The following is a 12,134-nucleotide window of genomic DNA, read 5'->3' as shown; positions in this document are numbered from 1 at the left end:
CGTTTCTCCCGTCTCCCCAAGCCTCCCCGTGCCATCTAGCTCGATGCCCGCATAGCGCCGCCCGTCGTAGCCGGCAAAGCTTCGGCCACCCCGTGTGTCCGTGCTTGCTTTCCCAGACGCGCGGACACCCCAGCTTGCTCCAAGGCATGGCGCAGCCTCTCCCCGCTAGCACCCGCCTCGTCCAGATTCCAGAGCGCCGCCGCCGGTGCAAGCTAATTTGCCAATGTGAGGAGCGATTTGCCGGCTCCTTTGCCATGTTGGCGTGGACCGGTCAAACCAGTCAAAATCCATGCCAAGTCAGCAGTGAAACCTGGTCTGCTGATACAAGGGATGAATTTTGTCCGGTATTGAAAGTTCGAAATGCAAATTGTCCGGTTTCATAGTTGAGGGACTAAATCTAAACTCTGTGAAAAATTGAGGGACGAAAAGTATACTTTTCTCAAATTAATACTCATCAACCTCCTGCGACAACTCTTTTTGACGTTCACAGTATTTCCTCATATCGTTTGCAAACTGTGCGTCACTCCTAAAATCGAACATTAAATCAGCGTCCAGTATTACGTCCGTGTGTGCCGTTCCATCGTCGGTAATATCATGATTACTGTTAATAAAGTCTGCTGAATCTGGATACACAATCTTCCTCGCGGTTGACTCTCCATAGTAGCAACGGCCTGTCACCAAAACCAAAATTGATTTATTATGATTCATTTTGATGCTTGGAAAATTCATAATGTTGACTGAAAAATCAGAAAGGACATATAAATAAAGCCCTGTTCGGAACAATATGGAGTAGTCTCTACACATTAGTACTTATATTTGATGCCGGTGAAATATTATTTCATATATTCCAGCTATTACACTCACATTATTAGTTTAACTTTTTCTTTCTTAATTCATCACATCTCTAAAATTTGCCAAGAATTTCCGCGGCAACGCGCGGGGTATCATCTAGTATATTGAAAATGGTGTACCAATTAAATTGGGAGGAACATGATGCTGAATCGTGAAACGACATTGAATGTGCACTCCGTGCCCCTATAAAAGTAATTCTTTATGGGAGCTATCTCTATGATTGGATGAAACAAACAAGCATCGTAGGATTTAAAGAAGAAAAGTCCTGAATGGAAATCAAAAGGATCTTTCAATGAAACAGAAAAAAATCTCTAATGTTTTAAACCTAGATGGCTGCACATGCTACTTGGAAGGAATGTGGAGTTACCAGTATATATCAGGGGTAGAGGACAGCAGAAATTTGGTTTTGGCTGCTCACCAGGAAACAACCAGTTGAGTTTGGCGAAGAAGAGTTGGTTACCGGCAGTCCCTGATATGGAAGCAGCCACAAAATTAACGTGGTAGCACTCCCTGTCCAAGGATTTGGAACCATCCACCACACCACAGATAACACTTAGCACATATTTTGGTTCCTAAAACAAGCAACAACAAGGTCAAATGAAGCAGCTGATAGTGAGATGTAATGGATATGTATACAAGGATGAATAAAAGCAAAGCCACGTACCCGAGGATGCTCAGAGGCATATTTCCGCAGCAGCTTTTCAAGCTCAGAGCCAAGGTATAACTTCATTCTGTTATAATATGACTTCATTTTTACCAGAGTCTCCTTAGCCTCCTCGCACAATTTGGCCACCTTGGGAGGTTTGGGATCCAACGTCACTGCTTTTTGTCGGAGTAAGTGCTCTATTTTGCCAAGAGATTCACAGGAGACCACACCATTGGTGTCGGTGGTCAGCAAGCGCCGTAGGTCATTCAGCACATCGGGCGTCACGGACGTGAGGAATAGCCCTAGTGCAGCATGCTGTGGGTGTTGAGCGGTTGCGGCTGCGGCAGCAAACTGCTGCAAGGTGTGCGTCTCCTCGGACAGGTCACAACATTTGCGAGAGAGGTGCTCCATCACCCCTTGTGTCGAGCAGCCAGACTCAGAGTTTCCTCGGACGAGGGCCATTAGGCCTTCCAGGGAATGGACCTCCACTCGAAGCATAGATAGGGTGTCGATGATGTGATACTCTTTGATTTCAGAGAGGGGTAGCGGGTACACTATGCTGTGCCAAATGGAGTTGACAGTGATGTTGGAGACAGGGTCCATGGGGCCATAGCAGTGGCCAGCCCACAATATGTTGCGGATGAGCCCCGTAGAGGGGGGGCAACATGATGAACACTTTGAGATAGAAAGTGTGGATTACACCATGAAGCCTCATCCTGAGAGACTCGGTGTACTCACATGCATCGCCATTGCAGATCTCTACCAAACCACGGCTTCGAGAGGTTTTCGCGGCCTTGGCTAAAAGCGTCGATATCATGGACCTCTTGTCTTGAGGATCAGACCGCAGGGACGCAAAGAGGTCCCCATGACGCTGGACCTTGATGCTTACAACATCGAATCCATCCACGGAGCTCGTGCTATTGCAAATCTCAAGCTTCCCTTCATCGGGCTTGAGGTTCCGGCAGTACACGACGGCCTCTCTTCCTCCTGGCAGCAGTTTGACCTGGAGGTCAAGGAGGGCACTGCACTGGTACCGCAGTAGATCCACGAGGGTGTTGACGTCGTCGATAGTGAGCTTTGGCCCTCCTGGCCTGAGAAACGGGGTGGCGGCGTGGAGCCGCTCTAGTGGAACTGGCGTCGTGTGGAGCCGCACCAGGGCGTCGGGCGCTGGGTGCGATGCACAGGTTGCGGCGCACATGAGGGCGGCTTGCGTCCTTTCAGTGGCGGGGTCAGGGAGCTGAAGCTCAGCAGCGTATAGATCGTGCTCGGCGAGCAGGACGGCCAGGGCCAGGTCTGTGCCTGCCCAGTGGAGGTACCGGGTGGCCTGTTCTTCACTGAGGCATCCAAAGTATCTCACCATGAACCTGTGGAGAGCCAGGTAGGATGGTGCGGCATCTCTGGGCCAGGTATCTCTGCGGCATGTTGGCCCAATGTGGCTCGACCAACTATCCCTTGGCCGCGCCGCACCAGCCAACCTCTTGGACCTCCTCCTCCTCTTACAGTCATGCGGAAGCGGTGGGTTTGCCCGGAAGTCCTGCGGGAGGTGGGCGATGGTGTTGAGGATGATGTTGGTGACGGGGTCCATGAGGCCGAGATAGAGGCCGTATTTGCCCATGGATGAGATCAGTTGGTCGGCGGCTTCGGCTGGCATGTCGTCGACGGGTAGCCGGTCGCACGCCTCCTCGCATAAGTCAGGGATGGACGCGAGGAGATCGCGTTTGAAACAGAAGCTAGGGGGTTGGTCGCAGTTGCCGCTGTAGAGGCAGGAGAAGAGCCCCCTGCGGTCGGGACCCGGCGGCTGGACCTTGTTGGGCGACATCACGTCTGCTGCGACTGCGATCGAATGAGGCGGCGATTCCGCCGGCGGCAGGATCTATTAATGCGGCGGTTCGGCCGGCAGCAGGATCGATTAGGGTTGCTGACTCGGTTCGGTGGCCGTCAGGGTATGTGGGAGGAAGACGACGATCGATGGGTACGTTACGTACGTATATGTATGCATGCGGCTGTAGTGTTAACAGCAGACGGGACACACCCGCGCGTCTGATATGTATGGGCCAACCCGCGATTCAGATCCTCAAGTCGCTGGCCCATATTCCTTGCCGACGCAGCACCCGCCAAGATATGTGCATTTTTTCATCTCAAAGAAAAGATATGTGCACTTTTATAATACTAGTAAGCTTGCACGTGCAACGCATGTCTTAACTCCACACATAATTATGATTATTAACACAGTTGTTTGATTCTACATAGTTTTTCATCTGCATTTGTTTCACCAAAAAATAGTATTTGTTTGGGTGAAAGAAAAATTAAATCGCATGAAAGGTGTAAATAATACTCCCTCCATTCACCAATATAACATGTTTTGAATATATCAATATGAACTACATATGGACTAAAATGAATGAACAAACACACTAAAATGTGTCTTATTCTTTCGATTTAGAGAAAAGTTAGAATCGGAAATGCAATTCGGCTAGATGCTCCTGCAATCTAGACCACACAGGTGCCTCATGATTTGGGCATGGCTTGGTATTGGATTCGTATTTCTATTATAAAAACAGTACATGATGCCCACACAACAGTATCACTCAATGTGCGCGCTTCCTTCCTGACGCCATCGTTGGTACAGACATTGGGACAAACGGAGCCGCCCGCGGTACTCTAGCTGCCCCCACCACCTCCATCAACACCTTACGTCCCATGACTAATGATTTTTTAATTCAAACTGGTAGATGTCACATACAGATAGATCAATTACAAGTTTTACACATGAGCCTCCTAAAATGTATCGGGCGTCTTCTAAAACTTCACAACAGGAGTGTATGGGTAGAGGTTTTATTTTCGAAAATGTTAACGCCCACACTTGTGGGCGTTAGCCAACTCGCCCACACGCTTACATCACTGTCCAACGCCTTTTGCACGAATCTTGGCATAATAAGGTTGATTTTATGTGCCACGTAGGACCACTCGTGTGTGTGGCATGTGGGGGAGTTCGCCCACACGCCTGTTTTCTCTCCGCGGCCAACGTTCGCCAGTCGGGGCGTGCGATGGAACTGCTGTCGCGCCCGCACGCCACGCACCACTCCTGTTTCACATCTCCCACGACTGCCATTCACCCACTCTCCCACACCTAAGCTGTCATTTGCCATGTTTTTGAAGGGTACATGGCAACTGCCCTATTTATGATTGTAAGCATATGGCAACTCTCTTTTTACCCGAACATGTTATTGTTGCCACGTCTGTTTTGCAGCGTTACATGGCAACTGTCTAGTGTTAGTAGGTGGCAACTCCTAAAGATATCACCGTCACCCACATGCCCGTCTCCTCTCCCACACACCAAAAGCCATCAGTTGCCATGTGTTTTGCAGGATACATGACAACTGCCCTCCCGTCTCCTCTCCCACACACCAAAAGCCATCAGTTTGCCATGTGTTTTGCAGGATACATGGCAACTGCCCTCCCGTCTCCTCTCCCACACACCAAAAGCCATCAGTTGCCATGTGTTTTGCAGGATACATGGCAACTACCCTAGCGTGCTTGTAAGCAGATGGCAACTCTCTTTTTACCCGCAACATGTTTTTTGCCATGTTTTTTAGTGCTACATGGCAACTGTCCAGTGTTAGTAGGTGGCAACTCTTAAAGTTTTCCAAAATCATGATAACTGTAGTTGTCCGATATGGCAACAACTGCAGTTGCCCAAAAATGGCATCCGGCACTTGACCTAGACGGCAACTGCAGTTGAGCAACCATGGCAACTGTAGTTGTCCGACATGGCAACTGTAGTTCAGCAACATGGCAACTGCAGTTGAGCAACATGGCAACTGAAGAGGGTCCGGACCATGTCAATCGCGGCGGGACGCGTGGTTACTGACACGCGGGGCGTGTGGCTCGCAGGTGGGGAGGGGCGACGGCCGAGACGGGTCGTGCGGGCCGCGTGCTCGCTCGCCCGGACGTGCTCGTGCGGGGCGATCACGCTGCACCGGACGTGCGGGCTGTGGCTGCGCGCGCCCGGACGCGGTCGTGTGGGCGGGGTCGTCTCCGTGCCACATAGGACGTGCGGCACAACCACCCGATACACCACACGTGTGGCAGTTATCGGGGTCCTTTATTTTTTACATGCACAACCAACACATGGCAAGATTTGTCACCGACACAGGAAAAAAAGTCGGAAAGACATCATTGGGGAAAATAAAATGCTGAACGTTGGTTGTCAGGTTCTCAGTCTATCTACGAAGGTGCGTTTTGCAGCTTAACAGCATCAGGCATTTTGGGATAATCTCACATAATTAAACATTAGTCCACATGCACGTTGGCTACTACACTGCAATAATAACAAGTAATTTAGAGATAGTTCCTCCCAGCGATGAACACACTAAGCGTCCAGCAAAATACACGGAGGCGCGAACACAAAATGCACGCAGTTAATTTCTAATTCTAGCCAACTGGTCCATTGACTCGATTTAGCGTCTAGTAGATGAAGTGGATGTGGATGCATACCATGTAGAATGCTTCGTTGTCAGCACTCCAAGCCAAGCTTGACGTGAGGACGTCGGAGCTCGGCCAAGTGATGGATGGAGCTATCTTCTTCCTCCTGCCACCACTGTTGTGCCACTCTCCTCTCCCAACCATCCGCAGAAAACTTCCTTCATACATTTTGTCTTCCCGACATTAAGCCTACTTTTCCCATAATATTCTAATGGCGAAACCATGCTTCCATGAATAAAGATTGTAAAAACCATAGGTTTCTTACATAGAGTCTAGTGTTAGCCCAATAGCACCGTGCTCACCCAACTAATCTGTATACCCCTAAATCATTTGCTCCAGTGCACCAATTCTTCCCAGTCCCAGACATAGTGTCCGGTCCTGTAATTTCAGCAGAGCGGAGAGTGTCGAGCCTGCTGGGACAGGCTGTCCTGTAATTTCAGCGGAGCGGAGAGTGTGCCGAGCCCGCTGGGACAGGGTGTCCTGTAATTTCAGTGCAGCGGAGAGTTAGCATACTCCATAAAATGTACTGTATAAACTTAATCAAGCTCTACAATAACATGACGAAATCGTGTGTTTCTAATCTACGTTATATTTTACTCCGAAAATTTAGTCGGCAATTAGCATACATGTTCACACACTGCCCATGACCTACAATCTAATTTTAAATGATGAATATTCTAACTCTGTTGGATCGATGACCTCTTACTCTAACTCTGAAAATTCCATGAGCAGTAACACACTTCGTCAGACATCGTGTGTAAACTAAGGAATCTTCAGTCAATGGTTCTACTGCTTCATGCCCGATGGATGACTCTTTACTGAAACATTGAAAACTATGTGTGCACTTGCCATAGATGTGTTTCCCACGAAAAACAAGCAAAATGGCATGTCTTACCTGATACCAAAACCATGCTCCCACGAATAAAGGTTGCAAAAATCATATGCATCCCCCAAGGAGTCGAATGTTAAGCCAATAGCAGGCTCAACTACATGGTCCCCCAATTTATCTGCATGCCCTCGAATTGTCTCCTCCAGCGCGCCTAATCTTTCTGGGCATGGGGCTCTATCCGTTGGCTGATTCCCGACTCTTACTCTGCAACAACATGAAGCAAAATTCTTATATATGAAATACCAATCATTTTTTGTACATCTGTCTAGTTTTTTTTGTAACAAGAAACTAATTCAGGGGAAATGCAAGATCCAACACATGGCAGTACAACTACAACACTCATATCCATCACAACATTTCCAGTTCTATTTACTTTTTCATAGTCCAGGCAACCAAAACAAAAAAGCTGGGCTACTCTGACAATGCCTCAGGGGATCATATGAAACTACAATAACCAAGACATCATTGCAACTCTGGTTTTGCTACAGACCATTTACCTCTTATAAGTAAATGCCTATTACCTCTAAGTCCACCCAGGGGCTTGCGGATCCACCTTGCAAGTAGTAGATTGAGCAGACCCTCCATAACTAGATCTTGAATCACAGCCTCTTGGTGTTCATCAATATGTGCTTTGGTCGTCGGCTTGGTCAATTGCATCTGCGCTGTCACCCTCGCTCTCACTGAAACCGGACATGGCGGCGCCACCGGTAGCTACAGTCCTCTCCTTGCTGCACACAACACCACGTATGAACTGCCCAGATGAGCCATGCGCAAATCCGGCGACAACAGCCCCACAAGATCTATTGGCGGATTCCTCTTCGCCCGCAATCAAATCCATTAGGGCCACCACGCTAGCCGCCTCATCCGGGAAGATGGGCAACCTGCACGCGTTGAACTAAAGCTCTAAGGTCTCTCTGATGCTGGATAGTAAATGGAAGAAGATTTCTTGTCCAAGAAGGGGATTTCTGACCTGTCTACCGGAGAGATGGAGAAATCCATCGCCATGTCTGCGCCGCTGGAAATCGGACACCCGCGCTGTCAACACTCGTCCTCGAGCACACCGCTGAAACACCCTCCGGGAGCTAAAACGCCTCTCCCTGTTGTTTTATGATCACTACTTGTGAAAGAAGATCATACTCTGTTTCTTCAAACCAATTCCAATAATAATCAATAGACATGTATTTCTCTAGGAAGAAAAGCAATACACATGAGTGCCTCAAGATCAAGGGCCAAACTGTTCTGGAAAATATCATAGCATATATCATACTTTTTATAAATCTGTACTAAAAGGGGATGCACGTACACTTATATTGGCTTGATCACCTATAAAATCATATCTTACTACTGGACATTAGTACTCTCAGATGCTTCTCATTAAACATCATGCAATTTATGAATTACCACTGCCCTAGGCACTCCATAGTCCAGCTATCTTGCTTGTGACGATCTTATATGTGCTCAGCATATCATCCTAATATATAGCTACAGGATCGCGAAGTAAAAGCAGAGAGAAAGATTATAGGGAAAAAAGGGTGAACAAAAATTAGCTAGTGCGCGCGGGCTAGCAGCTCATATGATGATCAGTGAGCAACGTTTCGGAATTAAGATCAGTGACGACGGAGAATATTCATATACCTCTTGTGTTCCTACAGACCTAATGTACAAGCCATGCTACTATCTTCCTCTAGACAAGCATCATTTCGGAACCTTTAGTGACATGAAATGTTTGACAGAAAGCTTAATTAATGGAATTTCATTGTACCTATTTTCTTATAACTTGCCAAACCTCAACGGATAGGGATCATAGAATTATAAACAATTATACCGAACATACATCTGTATAACCATGTGTTTAATTGACTAAAAATCTGCAAGAAATTCAGCAAAATGTGCATTCTTTTGCATGGAACTTAGTCTGGCAAAGATACACAGACGTAATTGCCTAAAATATTTATAGAACCTTATTCGACGGATACCGACAGCTTGAGCCAATTAAATCACTTATGACAATACAAAATATGATGAAATCGATCTATATGTAACCTCTCAATGAGTGAAGTAAAACGCAAGAACAAAGTGATTTCAGGTAACCAATGAGAACATATGCCATTGAAATAAAGTCGCTGAAGTGTTACTTCGATTGGAAAAAGGACCATCTTTTATGATTCAAATACCCCACCTAGAGCTCCTTTGGTAACTTCTGAATCAGTTAACATTTATAACAACTTAACAACTAAGTTAGAATAAGAAAACAGTACATGAGATGCATCAATGAGTACCATCTGCGTCAATCACTTGTTTCTAGGAATATTACCACAAACATCATGTGCTCACAGTGTCCACAGTACAGAGCAGACCCTGAGAGAAGTTCTAGAATCAATTATGGAGAATAAGAAGCATGATAAAAAAACTGTTCAGTAAGCTATTGCGACAAAATTCTACAACAGCTGAATCAGAATCCTACACATTCCTCCTCCACACTCCGCTAGAATCTTGATCAGGGAGAGAGAAATAATATAAATTCGAGGCATACAAAGCACAATGCCAAAGCAGCGCTGTAACCTAGCCCCAAAGCACCCCAAGTAGTGCAATCGGTGCACCCCAAGTGTTGATTACAGCGCCAACATCATGGATAAATGAATACTACGTACGGTCCTATTGGATCTGCACTTTTTCAGAAAAACTTGCTGTCGTACTGTCGTACGGGTGCAGCGGATGCGGGTTCGCGTGGCGGAGGCCTCGGCGGAAGCCGGTTCGCACGACGACGGCAGGCTCGCATGGCAGCGGCCTCAGCAGAAGCCCGTTCGCACGGCGACGGCAGGCTCGCATGGCAGCGGCCTCAGCGGAGGCGAGCTCGTCGGGTGACGGCGGGCAGGGCAACAAGGCAAATTACATGGAGCTGCATGAGATTTGGTTATGATGTTTTTCATACAGAACATACTCTATCTCCATGGATCAATAGTCCAGAAAATGGCCAATGAGCATAAACCGCAACTGAAACCTGAAGTTGTATTTAAGCATTTCTAGCATAGCACCTAAAACAAAATGTATCCCCAAAATGCTACATATTGATAATGAATTACCAGCGAAAGAGGAGAGATCTATACCAGCTCTCTCTGAAATGAAATTGTACTCGAACTCCTTTAGATGGAGTTAACAGAACCTGCAAAGGGATCAAGGAACGAAAAGAAATCGTCACAGATCGAACCAGGAAGAAGATTCGTGGCCCATCACAACATACTGAAGGTCGCCGCCTCCAGGGTCCAGGCCATCTGATCTGCCGGCGACGGGGGCGTGGGTGACGTTGTGCGGGCTGAGGGGGTCGTGTTAGGTGGAGGAGGAGGCGCTCGCGCCGGGGATCCCTCCGGTGACGGGGATAGGGAGGAGCAGGAGTTAAGGCGTCGGCAGCAGCTAACAACCGGCCAACCGCAGGGCGTAAAGCGTTGGCAGAAGCCAGCAACCATATGGCGTAAGGCGTCCGCATCGGCAGTCCCAGGCTGGGGCATGCGGCCCCTGCCGAGTTGAGCGCCAGCGACGGAGGAGGAGTTCACCAACGGCGGCGTGGAGGACCGGAGCGGAGGCAGACGGCGGCGGAGTGGAGGATCGGAGCAGCCATAGAGGAGTAGTAGAGGATTTGCGGCGGAGGTCGTGCCGCGTGCGATTAGAGCAACGCGCAGGAGGAGCGGGCGATCGGAGCGACGCTCAGGCGAAGGTGTTGCGGACGTGCGGGGCAGTTTTCTTTTTTGACGAAGGGCGGGCAGGATTAGCGCTGATGGATTGATGGCTTGTTAGCGTTAAACATGGAGAGACTCTGGACCATTAGATTGCGTAATTGGACGGCTGAGATGGTTTGGATCTGCCTCTCTCGTCCTTTTATAGGTGTAGTAGAAGCATATAAATACAGTTATTAGTTTTTCCGAATGTTTTGGCTCCCCCTTTTGCTAAGCAAATTCATCCTAGCCAGAGTATTGAAACTCACATTACACTTCTGTGCTCAAGTACAGTTAATAGGCAGCCAAAATCCAAAATAATAAGGGATTAACAGGCACCCAAATTGTACAATAGTGGTAGCGATAGATTAATACTCTGGCTAGGCAAGCAGAGTCGCAGAGCTCAATAATCAGATCACTAGCTACTATATTGTACAATTGTATTGTATCCCATCTCATCTTTTTTACCGACAAAAATAAAATAAAACCCCGGTCTATAGCCACTTTGAGCAAATCGATGAAGCGATCAAATTGAAGAAACGGAATAGGATCAATTCCATGCCTTCTAAGCTTCTAGGAAGAGGTCCGGGTTGCAAACTACTCCCTCCGTTTCTAAATATAAGTCTTTTTAGATATTTCAATAAGGAGTACATACGGATGTATGTAGACATATTTTGAAGTGCAGTTCACTCATTTTGCTCCGTATGTAGTCTTCATTGGAATCTCTAAAAAGACTTATATTTAGGAACCGAGGGAGTACACAACAAGGAGAACATAGCTTTGTTGTTGGCATGTCAGGATATCATGCTAGATGCAGTCACCGGGTATGATCAAACTAGTTCAAAGTATTGGAAAGGAATGGCAAATATCTCACAAACCAATGGGATAGGATCCTAGAAATTTGCAACCGTTAGGAGGTCCAGCCATATGCTCAGCTTATATCTATGAGACTGAGGATCGATTGGAGTGCACAGATATAGGAGAAATGGGAGAGAGAAATTCATGAAGCTACACGCTTGGTAACCTTGAGTTTGCGCACAGCCTCTGCAACCTTGAATATTCTTTGGAGGGTCCACAAAACTGTTTTTGGAGGCTATGAATACGGCTGATCAGCTAGAGTTGTTCAAAGACTTTTAATTTTCAGTTTGTCTAATTCACATCTAGATGTTTTTCAAGAATGTCATATCTAAGCTCTCACAAATATATAATACAGCAACAAGAAACAGAAAAAACTAGAACAAAAAAAATAGACCACAAACAGAGTGGACATCAGCTTAGATGTGACATAACTATGTCACATCTAGATGTGTCCTAGACAGACCCTTTAACTTCACATCTAAGAACTGTGATGTTGTGTACTCGCGTGTCTGCTCTTACAGATGTGAGAACAAATAAATTGAACCTCCCCCGACTAAAAGAAAAACAAAGGTGCTTTGTGCTGGTGATTAAATACAAGATGGAATACAAAAGTATTTACAAGCATAATAATATTATTTCTATGCCAGGCTTAATAAGGTTCAAGACCTAACATTGCTTGCTACTGCTGTTGAAA

At 46.9% G+C, this 12,134-nt stretch overlaps 1 long non-coding RNA gene and 1 pseudogene across 1 annotated transcript; both read right to left on the bottom strand.

Annotated features, from left to right (window-relative positions):
- Nucleotides 1–444: 444 nt before the first annotated feature.
- LOC119299035 lies at nucleotides 445–3,317 on the bottom strand (annotated as a pseudogene).
- Nucleotides 3,318–6,207: 2,890 nt separating this feature from the next.
- LOC119296799 lies at nucleotides 6,208–8,099 on the bottom strand. Its single transcript, XR_005145389.1, has 4 exons — nucleotides 7,843–8,099; nucleotides 7,394–7,753; nucleotides 6,879–7,076; nucleotides 6,208–6,463 (listed from the first exon to the last, which is right to left on the bottom strand). It is a non-coding gene; the product is annotated as an uncharacterized LOC119296799 (long non-coding RNA).
- Nucleotides 8,100–12,134: the final 4,035 nt, after the last annotated feature.

Source organism: Triticum dicoccoides, chromosome 5A, assembly GCF_002162155.2.
Source record: "Triticum dicoccoides isolate Atlit2015 ecotype Zavitan chromosome 5A, WEW_v2.0, whole genome shotgun sequence".
Classification (NCBI taxonomy): domain Eukaryota; kingdom Viridiplantae; phylum Streptophyta; class Magnoliopsida; order Poales; family Poaceae; genus Triticum; species Triticum dicoccoides.
This window is presented reverse-complemented; position numbering and strand designations above follow the sequence as displayed.